The sequence below is a fragment of the Orbicella franksi genome, chromosome 12 (assembly GCF_964199315.1).
Source record: "Orbicella franksi chromosome 12, jaOrbFran1.1, whole genome shotgun sequence".
Taxonomy (NCBI): domain Eukaryota; kingdom Metazoa; phylum Cnidaria; class Anthozoa; order Scleractinia; family Merulinidae; genus Orbicella; species Orbicella franksi.
In genome coordinates, this window is record NC_138156.1 from 25456521 (window position 1) to 25477847 (window position 21327).

Sequence of the window (21327 nt, forward strand, 5' to 3'; positions counted from 1 at the left end):
TTCGCCAGAGATAGCTGTAGCTTTCCTTGTTGAAAGCTACGAGTCTGTCTTAGAGAGACGTTCTTATGCTTCTTGCATCAATTTCATCGAGCTTTTTGTCCTTCCAGTTTGTTCGTTCTGGAACTGCAAAAGTAGGTGTTCACGCGCAAGTCTGTGGACCGTTTAGCGTGTTGCTTATGATATTGTGTGGTTTTGTTCAGGCAAAAGCTCTGAATTTAGGAGTTCTTCCTATGATTGTTCATCCAGCTCCACGTTGTGGTTGTCATTGCTTTTATTTGCGATGTTGTCAGGTTTTCTGGAGACTGTTAATAGTCCCTCTTTTGTTAGGAGGCTCGTAGCCTTGTAGATCAGGCAAGACCGCGGTTTCGATCCTTCTGGATCTCATCAGTTGCCGATAGAATGGAGTGGTAGAGACCAATACTCGGTAACACTCCGCACCTGGCATACTTTTTTGGTATTATATACTCGTTCGGCGGATCGAGAATTCTTGATTGTGATTGGTAGTTTTGCCACTAGCGAATGGTGGGCATAAAGTATTCGATCCTATTGTACACAGCTTGACACTGTGTTTTCTATGATGGCTATAACGCTTATTTTCTCCAGCATGTGTGATTTGAATTGAAGGATAAAGCGTAAGACAGTTATGCGTTGCATTTATACGGCATATCTCCAAGTTTTGGAGGGCTGCGTAGAGTATTTTGCACGCATTTCGTATGTTTATCCTTTGTTTTTAGTGTAGCTAATGTACACCTTGGACTCACATGCTGTGATTGTATTAAGTTTGTACTCGCACGTGATAGGACGGGGCCTGCCTGGTAAAAATCAACAGTGATAACAATGGGTTGACAGGCCTACACAACTCCTATCCACGTGTCATAGCCGCTTCGAGAGTTTTGCTCGAACTAGTATATCTTTGAGGATCTGCCCCTTTTGTATTGTACGATAGGGGGATCTTTGAATATTTCGCTAAGCAATAATCCTGTTTTTAGGAGGACATTTCACCAGAGTAGAGCCGTTAGAGGTCATAGGTCTGCGTGGTTTCCGCTGCTATCCGCGTGTAATTTGTTGAGTTTGACACCTCTGTTTTTGGCCACGTGCTATTTTTTTAGCTCATTTGATTGCAAGATATGTTTTGAGCTCTCTAAATATTAGCTCTGGAGGGACAAAGTTTGAAATATTCCGTGAGCATGTTGGTTACTTGCATTTTGTATTATTTCGCCGGGCCCGGCTGTTTGATTTACTGTTGCAAGTTATGCTGCTTGTTATCACGGGTGTCATATTTATCTTTGTCCGGCTTCGCCAGAGATAGCTGTAGCTTTCCTTGTTGAAAGCTATGAGTCTGTCTTAGAGAGACGTTCTTATGCTTCTTGCATCAATTTCATCGAGCTTTTTGTCCTTCCAGTTTGTTCGTTCTGGAACTGCAAAAATAGGTGTTCACGCGCAAGTCTGTGGACCGTTTAGCGTGTTGCTTATGATATTGTGTGGTTTTGTTCAGGCGAAAGCTCTGAATTTAGGAGTTCTTTCTATGATTGTTCATCCAGCTCCACGTTGTGGTTGTCATTGCTTTTATTTGCGATGTTGTCAGGTTTTCTGGAGACTGTTAATAGTCCCTCTTTTGTTAGGAGGCTCGTAGCCTTGTAGATCAGGCAAGACCGCGGTTTCGATCCTTCTGGATCTCATCAGTTGCCGATAGAATGGAGTGGTAGAGACCAATACTCGGTAACACTCCGCACCTGGCATATTTTTTTGGTATTATATACTCGTTCGGCGGATCGAGAATTCTTGATTGTGATTGGTAGTTTTGCCACTAGCGAATGGTGGGCATAAAGTCTTCGATCCTATTGTACACAGCTTGACACTGTGTTTTCTATGATGGCTATAACGCTTATTTTCTCCAGCATGTGTGATTTGAATTGAAGGATAAAGCGTAAGACAGTTATGCGTTGCATTTATACGGCATATCTCCAAGTTTTGGAGGGCTGCGTAGAGTATTTTGCACGCATTTCGTATGTTTATCCTTTGTTTTTAGTGTGGCTAATCTACACCTTGGACTCACATGCTGTGATTGGAGATATGCCGTATAAATGCAACGCATAACTGTCTTACGCTTTATCCTTCAATTCAAATCACACATGCTGGAGAAAATAAGCGTTATAGCCATCATAGAAAACACAGTGTCAAGCTGTGTACAATAGGATCGAATACTTTATGCCCACCATTCGCTAGTGGCAAAACTACCAATCACAATCAAGAATTCTCGATCCGCCGAACGAGTATATAATACCAAAAAAATATGCCAGGTGCGGAGTGTTACCGAGTATTGGTCTCTACCACTCCATTCTATCGGCAACTGATGAGATCCAGAAGGATCGAAATCGCGGTCTTGCCTGATCTACAAGGCTACGAGCCTCCTAACAAAAGAGGGACTATTAACAGTCTCCAGAAAACCTGACAACATCGCAAATAAAAGCAATGACAACCACAACGTGGAGCTGGATGAACAATCATAGGAAGAACTCCTAAATTCAGAGCTTTTGCCTGAACAAAACCACACAATATCATAAGCAACACGCTAAACGGTCCACAGACTTGCGCGTGAACACCTACTTTTGCAGTTCCAGAACGAACAAACTGGAAGGACAAAAAGCTCGATGAAAAATGATGCAAGAAGCATAAGAACGTCTCTCTAAGACAGACTCATAGCTTTCAACAAGGAAAGCTACAGCTATCTCTGGCGAAGCCGGACAAAGATAAATATGACACCCGTGATAACAAGCAGCATAACTTGCAACAGTAAATCAAACAGCCGGGCCCGGCGAAATAATACAAAATGCAAGTAACCAACATGCTCACGGAATATTTCAAACTTTGTCCCTCCAGAGCTAATATTTAGAGAGCTCAAAACATATCTTGCAATCAAATGAGCTAAAAAAATAGCACGTGGCCAAAAACAGAGGTGTCAAACTCAACAAATTACACGCGGATAGCAGCGGAAACCACGCAGACCTATGACCTCTAACGGCTCTACTCTGGTGAAATGTCCTCCTAAAAACAGGATTATTGCTTAGCGAAATATTCAAAGATCCCCCTATCGTACAATACAAAAGGGGCAGATCGTCAAAGATATACTAGTTCGAGCAAAACTCTCAAAGCGGCTATGACACGTGGATAGGAGTTGTGTAGGCCTGTCAACCCATTGTTATCACTGTTGATTTTTACCAGGCAGGCCCCGTCCTATCACGTGCGAGTACAAACTTAATCCAATCACAGCATGTGAGTACAAGGTGTAGATTAGCCACACTAAAAACAAAGGATAAACATACGAAATGCGTGCAAAATACTCTACGCAGCCCTCCAAAACTTGGAGATATGCCGTATAAATGCAACGCATAACTGTCTTACGCTTTATCCTTCAATTCAAATCACACATGCTGGAGAAAATAAGCGTTATAGCCATCATAGAAAACACAGTGTCAAGCTGTGTACAATAGGATCGAAGACTTTATGCCCACCATTCGCTAGTGGCAAAACTACCAATCACAATCAAGAATTCTCGATCCGCCGAACGAGTATATAATACCAAAAAAATATGCCAGGTGCGGAGTGTTACCGAGTATTGGTCTCTACCACTCCATTCTATCGGCAACTGATGAGATCCAGAAGGATCGAAACCGCGGTCTTGCCTGATCTACAAGGCTACGAGCCTCCTAACAAAATAGAGACTATTAACAGTCTCAAGAAAACCTGACAGCATCGCAAATAAAAGCAATGACAACCACAACGTGGAGCTGGATGAACAATCATAGGAAGAACTCCTAAATTCAGAGCTTTTGCCTGAATAAAACCACACAATATCATAAACAACACGCAAAAAAGTCCACAGACTTGCGCGTGAACACCTACATTTGCAGTCCCAGAACGAACAAACTGGAAGGACAAAAAGCTCGATGAAATTGATGCAAGAAGCATAAGAACGTCTCTCTAAGACAGACTCATAGCTTTCAACAAGGAAAGCTACAGCTATCTCTGGCGAAGCCGGACAAAGATAAATATGACACCCGTGATAACAAGCAGCATAACTTGCAACAGTAAATCAAACAGCCGGGCCCGACGAAATAATACAAAATGCAAGTAACCAACATGCTCACGGAATATTTCAAACTTTGTCCCTCCAGAGCTAATATTTAGAGAGCTCAAAACATATCTTGCAATCAAATGAGCCAAAAAAAGTAGCACGTGGCCAAAAACAGAGGTGTCAAACTCAACAAATTACACGCGGATAACAGCGGAAACCACGCAGACCTATGACCTCTAACGGCTCTACTCTGGTGAAATGTCCTCCGAAAAACAGGATTATTGCTTAGCGAAATATTCAAAGATCCCCCTATCGTACAATACAAAAGGGGCAGATCCTCAAAGATATACTAGTTCGAGGAAAACTCTCAAAGCGGCTATGACACGTGGATAGGAGTTGTGTAGGCCTGTCAACCCATTGTTATCACAAGGCTTTATACAGCGATATAATAGCAATAAGAGAACTAAATAAACGTACAACAGTGGATTACAACTGATGATATTATTAAAAGAAAACCAAACTTAACCTAAACACGGCAAAGGCTGGCCATAGAGTGTCTCACCTCGCCAACTGTCACCGATTACAAACTCAAATCCCACTATACACTGCGGACCTCAAACCCGTACCCAGCCCTCTGGTCCGTGCCGGCAAAATAGTAATTTATGCTAATTTAAGATCATCACAAATTACATTTTATAACCTCTATGGTACAGCCGTAGAGTCATAGAAATAGGTAATGTATTTGTTTTGCTTTTACTGCTACATTTATCCCATTGTTCTTGTAGGTGCAGCCGAAGCATTTATGTTCCATGTATAAAGTTGTACCCACTTTTACGCATTTACTTCGCTACGCCTTTACTGCTGAACTGCTCTACGCCTGTAAGGCTCTACGTAGAGTTTGAATGAACCTTCCCTCTAAAGTTTACTTACACTGTAAAACTCTCCTCAAACGAGTTTATTAATTGCAAGGACAGACATTGGGTCCAAATTCTATCAAATCTTTTTTCCCATAGGCGATGTTTCCATAACATCCTTTATTTTCTATTATACAGTTTGAGGAACGCTTGTTCACCTCATTATTGTGGTACCATACATTACGCTACAGTGGAAATTCATCCCTTGATTTCAGAGTTACATTATCGCTTTATTTAGCTGCCGTTACGTGCAAAAATAGTTAGTTTGTGAACTCATTACAAAGTTACAAAGCTACCTGGAAGTAGGAATGGATCACGATCAGAAATCTGCAGAGTTTACTTGCGCCACATTGAGCATCTTTACTACAAGGTTTGTATTGTAACCTTAAAGGAATTCCTAAATGTTTTGATGGGAGGAGTAGTGGCTAATGATAAGTGGGCTGGACTGCAGGTTGAACTTGACTAACCTCAAACTACATAAAACATAAGCAGTAAAAAACTGTTTTATGCAAGAAAAATGAATGCTTTGGTTAACTTTTAATCGTGGGTTAGCATTAAGGTGGCTCAAAACAGTTTCCAGCAGTTAGATTAAGATGGGTCATTCTAACCACTCTTTATCACTGAATGCTACAATCATGGAATCAAAAAACTGCCCAATCATTGGTGAACATGTTGTTGTCATTTTCTTGAGAACATTTTCTAAAAACACCCTTAATTACAGCTTTAAGGGCTTATAATTCAAAAATGGCACGGTGAATTTTTTTATATTATTAAATTTTAATAGGCACAATAAGACGCAACTTTTGGCAAAGTTTTAAAAATATCTGTCCATGGGGTTCAGAGCCACCTTAAATTTTTGAAACTTTAAGGGGGCTCTGAACCCTATGTACAGAATTTTTTTTAACTTTAATAATAATAATAATAAAATATTTATATAGTGCCAATATCCTAAAAGTTCAAAAGCGCTTTACAGTTAGAAATATTAAAAACACTTAAGACTAATAAAGTAAAAATAAAAAAATGTCGCTAAAGAGTTATAAAAATGCTTTCTTAAAAAGGAACGTTTTTAGTTTATGTTTAAAAAGGGACACTGAGGAGCTGTTCTTGATGTCAGACGGAAGAGTGTTCCAGAGTGTAGGAGCTGCTACAGAGAAAGATCTTGCGCCATATGTTTTCAAATTGAAGTGCGGAATGGAAAGAAGTTCTTTAGAAGATGAACGTAGCTGACGAGACGGAGTGTAAGGAGTGAGAAGATCACGAACGTATGAAGGTGCCAGATCGTTTAGGGCCTTGCACGTGATGAGTAGAATTTTAAAGATGATACGATAGTTAACAGGAAGCCAGTGGAGATTAAACAAAATAGGTGTGATGTGTTCGTGTTTTCTAGAGAGGGTGATGAGACAAGCAGCGGCATTCTGGACGTGCTGTAACTTTTTTAAAAGACAGTTTGGTAAGCCATAGAGTAGAGAATTACAGTTATCCAATTTTGAAGAAACAAACGCATGAACAAGTATTTCAGTGGTGGTCGATGACAGGTACTTCCTTATATTGCTGATATTACGGAGATGATAAAAAGATGATTTGCAAATACTTGCAATATGTTCATTAAAACGAAAATGATGGTCAAAAATGACACCGATGTTTCTTGCTTTCTGTGACGAGCAGATGGTTTCATCGACGACAGAGATTTCTTGAAGGGTTGGTCTCGGTAGATGTTTTGCAGAGATCACTAGAAGTTCAGTCTTATCCTTGTTAAGTTTAAGACGATTAATCAACATCCAGTGATCAATCTCACGTACACAGCGCTCGATGTTGGACACAGCTAAATCCTTATCACTGGGTATAGTTGGCTGAAAGGACAGATAAAGTTGTGAATCGTCAGCATAAAAATGATAACTCAAGTTGAATTTTTTTACAATGTCTGAAAGGGGTGAAGTGTAAAGAACGTACAAAATGGGTCCCAACACTGATCCTTGTGGAACACCACATTGAAGAGCATGATCTGAAGAAGCTGCACCATCAACAGAGACATACTGCATGCGATTGGACAGATCAGATTTAAACCATAGTAACGGCTTGCCAGTAACTCCAAAGCGCTGTTGTAGACGGAAGAGGAGAATATCATGGTCAACAGTATCGAAAGCAGCAGAGAGGTCCAAAAGTAATAAAATTACCGTTCTACGTTTATCAATTGCTGTGAGGATGTCATTATGCACGCGAATGAGAGCCGTTTCTGTGCTATGATACTGTTTGTAGGCAGACTGTAATGGCTCATTCAGGTTGTTGTTGTTAACATAGGAGATCAGTTGGTTAGCAACCAACTTCTCAATTGCTTTGCTGAGAAAAGTAAGATTCGAAACAGGGCAATAATTTGAAAACTGCGTGTGATCCAGAAAAGGCTTCTTAAGAAGAGGACGTAGCTTAGCAACTTTTAATTGAGAGGGTATTTGGCCAGATTGCAACGAAGTATTTATAATCTTGGTGATAAATGGAAGCAGTGTGCTCAAAGCATTTCTTGTGACATAGCCAGGAAGAGGATCAAGATCACATGACTTGGAAGATAATTTCACAACACATTTGCGGACTTCATCAACATCTACTAAACTGAACTCATCAAACGTATAAGGACAGACCCGGTTAACTTCAGGAACTTGATGGATGAAGAGAGCTGCATTGTCTAAGTCGACCCATATTTTGGTGATCTTATCAGAAAAGAACTTGACGAACTTATTTGCGAGATCCGAAGGCGAGTTGTAGGGCGGATATGGTATATCACACTTTCTATGTAATAGACTGTCAATTGTTTTGAAAAGAAGTTTATAGTCCGTCTGATTATCACTGATCAGCTTAGATCTTTTTCTAGAGCAGTTTTCAACTTCGCTTAAAGTTGCATCTTATCGTGCTTATTAAAATTTGATAATATAAAGTAATTTCACTGTGCCATTTTTGATCTGGTTGTTGTGCAAGGCATGTTGTTCTCTTGGGGCCTGTCTTCACTGTACAAGGTGGGTGGGGAACCCTTTACTGGACTATAATCCCATCTAGGGGGACATAGAAATACCCCTAGGTTTACTTTAAGACAATTTTGACCTGATGGGTTCAAAGTCTCGCATGCAGACTTTACCCCTTACGTACATTTGATTTGATACTATATCTAGAGCAGTTTTCAATTAAAGGGGTGTGTGGAATTAAGCTCTAAGTGACTTCTGGAAAATTTTGAGGTAACCAAGATTGAAATACCTACCAGCAATTTTCTTAGTTTACTATGGCTTTGCCTAAAAGGAACTATCTGGCAATAAATTATTATTACAAGTTCTTTTTAGACAGTGATGAAGACAAGAGTAAACTGCAACCATGGCTTGGAGGCATTTCAATGCTGGTTACCTCAAAGTTTTCCAAAACTCACCCAGGGCTTTATTCCATTTACCCCTTCAATTGAGTTTCAGAAAACCAAAACCAGAAAAATTACTGCAGCCAACCACAGATTAAGAGCACAGACAATTCAATGAACCAATCAAAACTCAAAGTAAATACACATAGCTTGATGCATAGTGGGATGAAAAAGTTGCTTGAGTTTAAGCCAATTATGTGGTGTAGTAATGCAAAGCCAATAATTATTAATATATGACACTGGGATGAAAAGTACATGTACTTGCGAAGTACTTTACATAGAATAAATTATGACTGTCATTCTGTTTCTAGATTGATGCTGAGCTTATAAATGATGAGGAAAACAAGGAAACTGGTTAGTACCATGTGAAAGTTATCCTTGGGTACTTTTCTGTTGTTTTTTTTTTTGGAGGGGGGGGGGGTTGTGTGTGGATTGTTAGTTGCAGTGTGTTTTGTGAAATCATTTCAAGGGTTTACTTTGCAGGCACATCTGAAGAAATTTTTAGCTCACAAATAAATGTATCAAAGGAAAGGAAAGGTGCAAAATATTGTAATGCTTGCTGTCGATGACTATCAGGGCTGTGCTCCAGAAGTGCCTGGGTGCCACAGGTTACTAACTTTACCTCAGGTTGACTGGAAAAACTTACATTTGTCATATACTGTAAGCGTAAGTGCTGGGCACCTAGAGTTCATGGTTAGCAACCTCAATTGGGCCCCTTGTAATTTTTCCTAGACCAGAGCCATGGACTATAGTGAAGGGGGGACCAACTTTAAGTTTTTGGAGCTAAACTTATCACAGGGTTCATATGGGTCCTGGAAAACCTGGAAAGTCCTGGAAAAGGGCTACTGGTCCTGGAAAGTTCTGGAAATCTGTTAAAGTCAAGTAAAAAAATATGAGATGTATGGCAGACAGTAAGGAGAATTAACATTAAGATAATGGGAGTGAAAGGGTTAATGTGAATTATAGAGTCGTGGAAAAATCAATCTGAGTCCTGGAAAGGTCCTGGAAAAGTCCTGGAAATTTGTTTCTGAAAAAGGGTACGAACCCTGTTATCATAGTACATCAATGTACTCAGTAATTAATTTGGTCCTTATTTATGCAGAAGTAGATAAGGACTCAACAGAGGGTGAGAAAACAGAAACGGAACAACCAGCTGAAAAACAAAAGAAAGAAGGACCCAGTTCATCCGAGAAGGTAGATAAGATGTGCAAGTTCATCTACTCACACAACACTTCAGACCGTATCCGAACTAGAGCCATGCTCTGTCACGTGTATCACCATGCTCTACATGATCGCTGGTTCGAGGCTCGTGATCTGATGCTCATGTCATATTTACAGGAGACCATCCAACATTCTGACATTCCAACGCAGGTTTGTGTAACAACATTTTGGCTACCCTTTGATTGATATTGGACTACTTTTGAAATAACTAATAATATTTAGAGAGGAAGCCTCATCAGTCCAAGCTGGGTTTCATGCAGATGATCCTCTATCGTGATTGAATTGGAAATTGGAGATGTTGAGAGTGGGAGAACCAGGAGAAAATCCCTGGGAGCAAGGATATGACAGTGGGCTGGAATTGAACCTGGGCGACATTGGTGGGAGGGGAGCACTCTCACCACTACGCCAACCCTGATCCCCATTTCAAATGGGCAATCAAAATGGAAGAACCACTGGAAGTAGCATTGTCAAATGCCACACTAACCTGAAAAATGGCATCTCTGTCTCCAAAAGGTCTTGCAATTTAGCTTAGAAACCATTGACAATTTGCCAAAAAATTGTCGTAAAGTAATCAAAAGACATAATTAAGTGACACTGGTACAGTGTATATTTTAATTCTCAGCTTACTTGAACTAGAAACTTATATCTCATTGCATCCATATGTTTTCCACAAGCTTAGTATTTGTGGTTATTGAGCTAAGTTTTACACGTGTGGTAGATAAAGCAGTAGAAGAAGTGATATCAGACTAGTCTTGTGTTAAGACTATCTGGTGTTCACACTGCTGCATGTTTCATGAGAGTTGGCCACAGTCAATATTTTTGTCTTAAGCCTTAGTAAATGAAACATACAATGTAGAATTTCTTGCCCAGTATTGTAATAAAAGCAACTCCTACAGTCATTTATTTGTTTGCTTTTCTCTTTCACGGTTGTTCTTAGGATTTTTTTGCAGTAAATTTATTTTATTCTTTTTCTCTTGTTTTCTGTATTTGTTTTGTTCATTATTAATTACCGTACTCTTGAAGATACCTGCATTTATTAGCTAAGTTAACATTTAAAATTTTAGGAAAATTTAGGAGCTCTTCTCTTTTGTCAGAAGTTTGAAATGTTATATGAATTCCATATATTTTTTATTTGTTAATTCATTAATACATTTCTTAATGCCGTTGCTGAGAATTTGATACATGTAGTTCATCAATACAAAATCAACTATTTGACGATTGTCTTTATTCTCTGATGATCTGTGTTGTTTTTGCGCCATCCAGATTCTCTACAACAGGACCATGATACAACTTGGCCTGTGTGCCTTCAGGTATGGCATGATCAAGGATGCCCACAATGCACTGCATGATGTCCAGTCAAGTGGAAGGGCTAAAGAACTTCTTGCGCAGGTCTGTGTCATATAATGCCTTTTTAGTAAATGCAGAACAGACAGATACGAGTAATATTATGACTTATTATATGGCTAGCTCCAAGAGTGGGGAAGATGAACCAAATCCTACACTGTGATTGGCTACCCCAGTGGGCAAGATGGGGCTATCTTACCTGCCGGGGACTATGTGCCATGTCCCGTTAGAAAATTTCCCTGAAAGCCATATAATGAATCCTTTATTGCCTAAGCTTGTTCGATCAAGCTGGCTGGATATTGGCCTTCTTCTATTCTTGCAACTTTATGACCTTCACTCCGTCTCAGTCTATAAACACCCGAAATAAGAACTTGGCCAATATCCAGCCATCTTGACTTCATGCTTGGTCAATAACCCGTATTTATTATCCAACTGCAGCGAATACCATCCAAATAACAGTACAAATATACAGTGATTTTGTACAGTTATTTTTACAGTAGAAAACTTGTTTGCCATACAGGTCGGCGCGCACACCCAAAACTGTCACACTCTCCTTCTTTCATTGATGAATTTATTGACTACAGCAGTTGGATAACAAATCTCTTATTAGATGTTTTGGTGTGTACATGTAGTATCGCTTTATATTTTTATTCGATGTTTGTATTTTGACGAGTTGTGCTGTATGTTGATGAGCCTGTAGCACAACTCGTAAAACTATACAGCAATACTACACACCACAACATCTCATAAGATATATGTTTCTAACAGAGCACAACATCATTCTAAAAATTGCATTGCATTTTTTGAAATTACTTTTTAGGGTTTAATGCAGCAGAGACAGTATGAGAGAACCCCAGAACAAGAAAAGATTGAGAAGAGAAGACAGGTATTATAACCAGAATAATTTCTGTTGGCAGATGGATGGACCTCCTGAAATAGAAGGTGGTGAAGGGGTTTGTTGGGGGGGGGGGGAGGCATGGATGAAATCAAATGGTGATCCCATTCATGGAGATCTAAAAAAAAATGAGGCGTACATTTTTATTGCAGTTCAACAAATGCTCTGTGAGGTAAATGTTTATGATTGGTCAATCTGAGTGGTCTTGTTTCTCTACAGTGGTCATACAGTGTATGTTGTGCAGGAAAGTCATGCTTGGATGCTATGTTGTTGCTGTTTTGTTACTTAGTGTTACTGTTTTGAGAAGTAATGTGTGTAAAGAGATGAAGTCTGCATATGAACTAAGTAGCCCATCAGACCTTAGCCTATCTCTGGTTCCTGTAGCATGAAGAGACTAGGAGTGTTTCTGCTCCCCCCTGGATAGGATATTAGTCCATCAAAGGAATACCCCGCAACATTAAATTTGTCGGTACCCATTTATACACCTGGGTGGAGAGGGGAACTCTGAGAGTGAAGTGTCTTGCCCAAGAACACAACACAATTTCTCCAGCCAGAGCTTGAACCCAGACCACTCAATCTGAGAACAAGCGCACTAACCATGAGGCCACTGTGCCTTCCTATTATGTGTAGTGATGTGAAACCAGTTTTGTCCCTGGTACTTATCCTCTTTTTAAAGGAGGTAGTTACTTGAATGATTCAATAGTGTCCCTTTTGATCCCCGTCATTGTTGTTTTATCTGAATTCCAGGTTCCATTCCACATGCATATAAACCTTGAGCTGTTGGAGTGTGTCTATCTTACTTCAGCAATGTTAATGGAAATCCCTTGGATGGCCGGTATGTGTTCAAAACAAAACATTCCAAGTATTGTTATGTACAAGTCCAACAACTTAGGGGCAAGAAGTAAAAATGTAGACTTTGTAATATTCTATTTCCTGCATTGTGGGATAGATTTACTAGACAAACAAACCGACTGTGGCCCTATCAGCCCTCTCACTAAATCTGGCTTTGATATCAGGAAGATCTCTTCTGTTTTTTGTTTGAAGTTTGTTGTATTATATTATATCTACTCTACACTGCATGAGAAGGGACTTGCAAGACTAGCGTAACTTTTCTGCTTGTTTTTTCTTTCAGCCCATGCATATGACTACAGAGCACGTATTTTTAGCAAGAGTTTCCACTATCAGTTACGACAAAGAGAAAAGCAAACTTTAGTTGGTTAGTACATGAAGCTGTTTTTCCTTGACTTGTAAATTTGCTGGCCATTTGTTCCTTGAATGGAAAATGTTTTGTCACTACAGGAAACAGTTGTGATAAGTGTTTTCCCTTGACGTCACCGTATGACCAATCTAATAAATAAACTGAAGTCTTATTTTATTTTGGAGAACATCAGTCATGCTTATGTTTGTTGAAAATTAATTTTCAGACTCATTGTAATGAGTTTTAAAATAGAAATAATTCATCAAGTTTAAATAAAGGAAATCATGACCATGATGGTGTTTGGATATCTGATCTTTATTAGCATAGATTTTTACGATTTCATTTCTTTGTTTTCTCCTTAGTTTTAGTTTCAATTGAGAAGATTATATCAAACACTTAAGACAGTATTAGACCAAATTTTTAAACACCTTGAAGTTCATCAAAAATACTCCACTACACGTCATATTTTCCACTCTCTTCTCAGTGTTTGGAAATGTGGTCAAACATGGTCTTTTGTGTTTGATATATTATGAAAAAGACACTTCTTAATTTCTGTTTTCGTGTTCATTTTGGTAAGTTGTTGGATGTTTTGCAGTCTATTTTCATGGTATTTAACAGGCCACTGACTTACATACTTCTTAATTAATTCCAGGTCCTCCAGAGAGCATGCGTGAACATGTAGTGGCTGCATCCAAAGCCATGAAGAAGGGAGACTGGAAACAGTGCAAGGACTACATATTAGCTGTTAAGGTAACATGAAACTGTTGGAACTAAGTGAACTTAAAACCAATCTTCTCCTAAAAAAAACTAATTATTGGTCGGGAAAGAATGCGGGAATCTCAAATATGACAGATGTTTTCTTCTGACCGGTAAAACATTAATTGAAGGGGTGCATGGAATAAAGCCCCCAAGTGACTTTTGGAAAATTTTGAGGCAACCAGGATTGAAATACCTACCAGCAATTTTCATAGTTTACTCTAGCCTTGCCTAAAAAGAACTAGTAATAAATTATTATTACGAGTTCCTTTTAGACAGTAATGAAGACAAGAGTAAACTGCAACCATGGCTGGGAGGTATTTCAATGCTGGTTACCTCAAAGTTTTCCAAAAGTCACTTAGGGCTTTATTTGTTACATCCCTTCAGTTTATAAGTTATTTTCAGGAAGACCAGTTCTTCTATGGGTGACTCAGCAGGACAAACTAATGTTGTAGTGATTATTTTGTGTGAACTACCACACAAAACTAACCAGACGTGACATTCAGTGTGACCCGCCTCAAACAAAACCAGATTTCACTGTCCTGTAAAAGTTCATTTCTAGTTGACTTTGTGCTTGTTTTTTTGTTGGTTGTTTGGCTGCCTGGATTGCTTGGTGAATGTTAGATTATCTTTCTTTCTAATAATAATAATGATAATGATAATGATATTGATAATGATAATGATAATGATAATAATAATAGTAATAATAGTAGTAGTAATAGAAATAATAATATCCATAACAAAATTCGTGATCGTGATTGGTTCTCCGTGCACCAATTTGTCACGTAACTGGCACGGAATCATGTGGATGTCCAATTACAGGTATCCAATTTGAACTTTTTGTAATTGGATACCCAAGTAATTTGCACGTCAATTATGTTTGCTTCAATGCCTTCCTTTGCAAAGTTTCCCACAGCTTTCAAACTCATGAAAAGCGCTACAGACGTGTTCGTTCAAAAGAATTTCTCAAAAGACATTTTTAATTGCAAAACTTTGTGATAGATACAATTATTAATTAGTAATTGGACCTCGTGCTGTACAATAAAGAAAAATTCATGCTCGTGATTTCAAACCAGCCTTGCGCTTCGCGCTCATCCGATTTTGAAATTACTTGAGTGATTTCTCCCGGAATTGTACTCCACCTGGTCCACTTACTGTTAATAATAATAATAATAATAATAATAATAATAATAATAATTATTATTATTATTATTATTATTATTATTATTATTATACCCAGGATAACCCTTCACTACAAAGTAATGTTATCAATGGGGTCCTGACTGACTAAGAATTAAAAAACTAATAAATAAGAATTATTGAGATAATAATTATATAAAATAAGATACATATTAAGGCAAAAATACACCAAGTTAAAAACCGTTCTCTGTGGCATGATAGGTATGGAAATTGTTTCGCCAAACAGAGCAAGTACAAGAAATGTTGCTAAGGTAAAGTCTGTTTTTAGCTTCCGCCTTTAGGTCTCAATGTAAAAAATCGGATGTATGATCAAGTGCATAGTAGATATGAAAGTGACATCGATCATCAAATAATGTGAAATTGGCTTTTCTTTTTTTCTCACAGGAAAATTCAAGAGGAAAGCCTGAGAACATATTTGTTCACATATAACAGCGTGTATGACTCATTGAGGTACTTAAACATTTAGAAGAATGGGGAAAAGTAGCAATGCATGCAATGTTTACAATACACACTACCTCCACTGGAAAAACTTGTGCACCATATTCTTGATGAAAATCTCTGTTAATTGTTATGCATGACTTTCACTAGGTAATGTCAAAATCAAAATTAGCATTCCTTCTTGAAAGCATCCTGTTTGCTTTATTTTGCTCTGAATATCACTCATAAAGGTGTATTTCTATCCAATTTTTCCACTTGTGTCACAGCCGGTACAATTCTGTGATTCCTATGACAACCAGCACAAAAGCAAGGCATTAGTCATGAATAAGCTGTGATCCATTTATAGGAGCACTTCACATCTTATATAAGCCCCGCTAGTATAAATGGTCCAGTTTACGTCTTATGTAAGCTGCAGCTTGTGGAAGCCGAGGTTTATTTTTCTCGTATAAATGGCCAGTTATCCAACAATCTTTATCCAGTCTATTTGTGATTGGTGTGTCAGTGTCAGCTCAAGTGTTTATTTGTTGTCTTTACTTGTAGTTTGTATACATTGGCTGAAATGTTTGATTTGCCTCCGTCTGTGGTGCACAGCACTATCAGCAAAATGATCATCAATGAAGAACTGCAGGTTTGTGATATTGTTTCGTTTTTAATTATTAATATTATTATATGACTTGTTCTGGTATCCAATATTACAGGCGCTCTGATTGGCTAATCATAGGGCATTATTCTCCTGTAATGCCCACGAGAATTACCTTGACTTTGTTGTGTAGATCTCGCTATTGCTTTGTCAATACAGCAAGGTCTCAGTCTGAGATTTTCCCGTAAAGACCTCACTCTCGGATTAGAAGTAGTTATTATTATTTTCACAGTCAAGCAGTTTAATAAGTAATTTGTAACTATAAATCAATCTTTACATCTGCACAGAGAAAGCTACACATGTAAGACTTACCACTTGGGATCAGGGTCTGAACCCCATGTCTTCTAATCTTGCTTAGAGCCCTCTGTGATAACCATTTAAGGTTTTGCAGTCCACCACTTAACTGCAAAGTTTCCTAAGATGTCAGAGAATTGTAATATAAAACAATTTTCCTCTGTGTCTAACTATCAAATGTGATTATTGTGCTTCAAAGCTGGAGTTTAAATGGAATTCACCAGAGAAAATCAAAACAGGTTTCTGGGGAATTGTTATAAAACCATGCTATCAGTGGAATTCTGACATATTAACCCGCACCAACAGGCTTCACAAGCCCGTAGTTTTTGCCAGCAATGTCACTGATCGTATGCTGGTAAGGGTAGGCTCATATCATAACTATTAAAAATTGTTTGTTTTGTTTGTTTTAATTGCTTTGTTGAGTGGTCATTAAGAGCAGCTTCGCCTAAATATCAACTACACTTGGAAATAGCGAAAAAATCGAATTTCTTCAAACTCGCCCAGAATGAAGCCCTACGGGCACTAGTTACAAAACTATCGTTTTAAGTTCGATAAATCAAAAATTATTTTTTTCCGCAATTTTTTCGTTTCGATGCCCCAAATCGGCCAGAATCCATCGAAAATAAGCGGCATATTCAGAGGCTCGTAAACTCAAAAGTAAAAATCTTCATTACAAACTGATTGCACGTCGTATTTGTACTTCCTTTTTTGTCTATTTAGAGCTAAATAGATCGTGATTTGATTAGAACTTAAATATTTGACGAATTTTCTAAATTAACGACCCAAGACAGCTTTACAAGAGGTCTACATTTAGCCTATTTTCAAATGCTAAAAAGGCGTTCTGGTACACGGCTTTTCCCAAAACGACTAGTTTGGTGTGAAAGAGCATTCTTTCTTCTTCAAATTAGTGAAATAAAATTTTTGGGTAAATAAAATCGCGAGCGCTGAGATAGCGAACTAAATGCAGCACTTCTTCCTGAAAACGTGACCTTTGACCCGAGCGTAACGAAACCGATTACTGCAAGAAAACCCGGAAGAAAAGCAAACGCTTCGTTATTTTGAAACAATTTCCTGCCCGCCGCTATAAATTAGCTTAAATTCCATGCACATGCCGACCGCATGTTTGTCGTAAAACCAACTGAACTCCACTGACAGTTTCCATGGGCAACCCCAAAATAAACAATCCCCAAAAATGTAAAGTGAAATTGGCTGTCTTCATGAACAGTTAGAAGCTAGAATCAAGTTCCATTACCTTTAAAAAGTGCTTGAATTTATTTGTTTGCGTCGACTTTGTCTACTACTCTCACGTTCGAATGCCGCGAATCGGTCACGCCAAAACAGTGCAGACCGTGCAGACTGCAGACACTTGTTTGGGCTTTTCATTGTGACTCCTTTTTTTGGGTCTAGTTACAAAATAGTGTTAAATATATCTGAAAGTTTGTCATTTATCCACAGGCTGCACAAGCGCAGTATTTGACTTTTGATTCAATAGACAAACGCGTACAAGACTTTGTCTGGGAAACTTATTCAGTCTGCACGGTCTGCAGTGTTTTGGCGTGACCGATACTACGCAGTATTCGAACGTGACAGTAACTACTGAGTGAACAAAGTAGAATCAAGCACTTTTAAAAGGTAACGGAACTTGACTCTAGCTTCTAACTGTTCATGAAGACAGCCAATTTCACTTTACATTTTTGGGGATTGTTTATTTTGGGGTTGCCCATGGAAACTGTCAGTGGAGTTCAGTTGGTTTTACGACAAACATGCGGTCGGCATGTGCATGGAATTTAAGCTAATTTATAGCGGCGGGCAGGTCACGGAACATTAAACATTTCTTCTTTTAGAGGTTTTCAAATCTGGATCCTGCTTCTTTTGAAGGTTAATCCAAGAAGACGACTCTTCTATTAATATAAATATTCAGGTAAGTATCGGCTAACATACTTCAAGTTTGCAAATTTCACTGGAATTCGTTAACGGTCATTGACTTCAATTCTCAGCAAACAAAGTTATTGTGTCAAAATGCGCCCTTTAGCTCCTTTTTTGACCCTGTAAGATTTCATATCTGGAAATAGTTTCTTGCAATCATGGTTTCGGAGAGATATCACTAGAAATTGTTTCAAAATAACGAAGCGTTTGCTTTTCTTCCGGGTTTTCTTGCAGTAATCGGTTTCGTTACGCTCGGGTCAAAGGTCACGTTTTCAGGAAGAAGTGCTGCATTTAGTTCGCTATCTCAGCGCTCGCGATTTTATTTACCCAAAAATTTTATTTCACTAATTTGAAGAAGAAAGAATGCTCTTTCACACCAAACTAGTCGTTTTGGGAAAAGCCGTGTACCAGAACGCCTTTTTAGCATTTGAAAATAGGCTAAATGTAGACCTCTTGTAAAGCTGTCTTGGGTCGTTAATTTAGAAAATTCGTCAAATATTTAAGTTCTAATCAAATCACGATCTATTTAGCTCTAAATAGACAAAAAAGGAAGTACAAATACGACGTGCAATCAGTTTGTAATGAAGATTTTTACTTTTGAGTTTACGAGCCTCTGAATATGCCGCTCATTTTCGATGGATTCTGGCCGATTTGGGGCATCGAAACGAAAAAATTGCGGAAAAAAATAATTTTTGATTTATCGAACTTAAAACGATAGTTTTGTAACTAGTGCCCGTAGGGCTTCATTCTGGGCGAGTTTGAAGAAATTCGATTTTTTTGCTATTTCCAAGTCTAGTTGATATTTAGGCGAAGCTGCTCTTAAGAATTCAAATTTCAAGTCTAATAAAGGTTGTGTTCTCACTCCAGGCCTCTTGGGATGAGCCAACTCAGACAGTTGTAATGTGCCGAGGAGCCGAGCCTTCTCTCCTTCAGAGCTTGGCACTGCAATTAGCTGATAAGGTAAAATCTGAAATACTGTAGTCTATTAGCCAGGTGTTTCATTAAGGGTTGGGCACCGGCAAATTGACCAGCTGTGAAGACTATTTTGACCTGCTGGTTTGATCACCTAGTGGAAAGTTTTTCTTATAAAGAATTTCAGATCAAATAGTTTGGCCCACCTGTGAAAGCCAGTTGCCCTGACCTGTTGAAAACATTAATGAAACCCCTTCTGTTAGCTTTTCAACTTACAGCTTATCAAACAACTTTAATACAGAGTGTTTACGACTTGTTTTCAGGTCAGCACTTTGGTAGAAAACAATGAGCGTATTTATGACACAAGACATGGAGGATTTGTTCAGTTCAAGGACAGACAAGGTATGAACTGCTTAGAGTACTTCTTTTCCTCTTGGGAAAACTTTTACAGGTGTCTCTCACACTAAGTCTACATATAGTGCTTAATGTTTGATTATTTTGCCTGTGAACAGTTTGCTAGTGTGACAAAAGGCTTGAGAAACGCAAGACCCCTTTCTGGGCCAGTGTTATTTCCAGATGAATGGAGACTGTTAGTGCAAAAGGCATAACCCGTATTACTCAATGAGTATTTTAGGAAGCCTTTTTAATTTTTTAATTGCTTGACTTACCCACTCTCTACTAATTTCCAGGTCAAGGCCGCTATCGTCGACAAATCAGCAACATTATGATCAACAAGTACAGGCCAGAAAAACAGGACAGGCAAGATCGGTACAACTGGCAGGAGAGATATGGGTGCCAGTATGACCGGCCTTACCAACAGCCACAGACACAATCATCTTATTAATCTAAAGACAATATGCATAATTTAATCAAGGAACATGGCAACACTTGTTATGGCCTGTCTGTGATTCAAGCTGATACTGTCCTTGTTAACAAATGTGATGAATTTGAGTACACATTAACTAAAATGAACAATGGAATTCCAATTTCTTGATCCAGTTAGGCAGACAAAAATTATTTTGGAAATTTAAAGCTTGAAAAACTGTAAGTGGCAATGAAGTACATTAAATAATATGAACCTAAGGTTTTGTTTTATCGCTACTAAGTGAACAGTTTTTTTGTACAACACCCATTTCATTACAGATACAGATCTTTGTTTATCAAAACAAGGTATTATTTCAAGATATCATGCCAAATTTATCAGCAGAACAGAACCTGGCCTGCGAAGCAAGCATTGCCATGCGAGAAGCTTTTTCCATATTCTGGCTGTGGGCAAATTGGAGTGGGAGCAAAAATCTTTGAAGAAGCAGGGGTTGGTCTTCTCCATCAATATTTTCACTCCCACTCCGATTTGTGTGTGGCCAGAATGTAGACAAAGGCCTTCGTATGGGAGCGCTTGCTGTGCAGGCTATCTTGCACAAAACACCATAGTCTCACAGCTGCCTCTCTTTAACCCACAAGTATAAATGGGTCCTGATTAACTAGTGCTGGGGTAACCCTAGTTAGGACTATCATCGCATCTAAGATTTGGGGTAGAACTACTCCTACTTGCTTCATGCTACAGAAATTAAAATAGCACCAGCCATGTGGACCACTAGGCGTGAACGTGGATTACACCTTTCTTAAAATTTGAGTGTGCAGCACTCTTTAAATATTTGGTGTTAGAGTTGCTGTGTATTTTAAGGCTGGTTTTCACTACTGACAGAGTCGGAGTCATAGCTGGAGCCCTAAGAGTGCTAATGACCAAGTGAAAATTGAAAATCAGTCATAAGCAGAGTCATAAGCTCAACGGATTAGAGTCTTAAGAATCGAGTTTCCATTTTTTCAGATTATGTTTATGACTCGGTCGCTTATGATCTAGTTAAAAGTAGATTGTCGGAGTTGGAAGCAGAAGAGGAAGAACCAACCAACTATAAGGCGTCGAATCCAAAATTGTAATTGGTTTATTCTTCTGCTTCTGACTCCGACAATCTAGTTTTCACTGGATCATAAGCGACAAAGTCATAAGCGGAATGGGAGTTCTGCTTCTGACTCTGTCGGTTTGATTTTCACTAGATCATATTGCTCTACACTTCGACTTCATCAACTTCATCGCTACTGAAACCTAGCAGTTAGGGGCAGCA

General features: G+C 38.7%; 1 protein-coding gene and 1 pseudogene across 2 annotated transcripts in view; both read left to right on the forward strand.

Moving 5' to 3' along the window:
* LOC145464292 (serine/threonine/tyrosine-interacting-like protein 1) overlaps positions 1-5324 on the forward strand; it is a 25072-nt gene extending 19748 nt beyond the window's left edge. The window contains exon 13 of the transcript XR_014041413.1: positions 5128-5324. The gene's annotated coding sequence lies outside the window, so the exon portion shown is untranslated. The remainder of the gene's footprint in view (positions 1-5127) is intronic.
* LOC145462342 (eukaryotic translation initiation factor 3 subunit C-like) lies at positions 4812-21109 on the forward strand (annotated as a pseudogene). Its single transcript, XR_014041187.1, has 15 exons — positions 4812-4856; positions 5250-5359; positions 8692-8734; positions 9504-9751; positions 10865-10990; positions 11766-11831; positions 12588-12675; positions 12973-13056; positions 13691-13788; positions 15196-15245; positions 15379-15444; positions 15973-16060; positions 19160-19252; positions 19528-19606; positions 19894-21109. The product of XR_014041187.1 is annotated as a eukaryotic translation initiation factor 3 subunit C-like (transcript).
* The last annotated feature ends 218 nt before the right edge of the window (positions 21110-21327 follow it).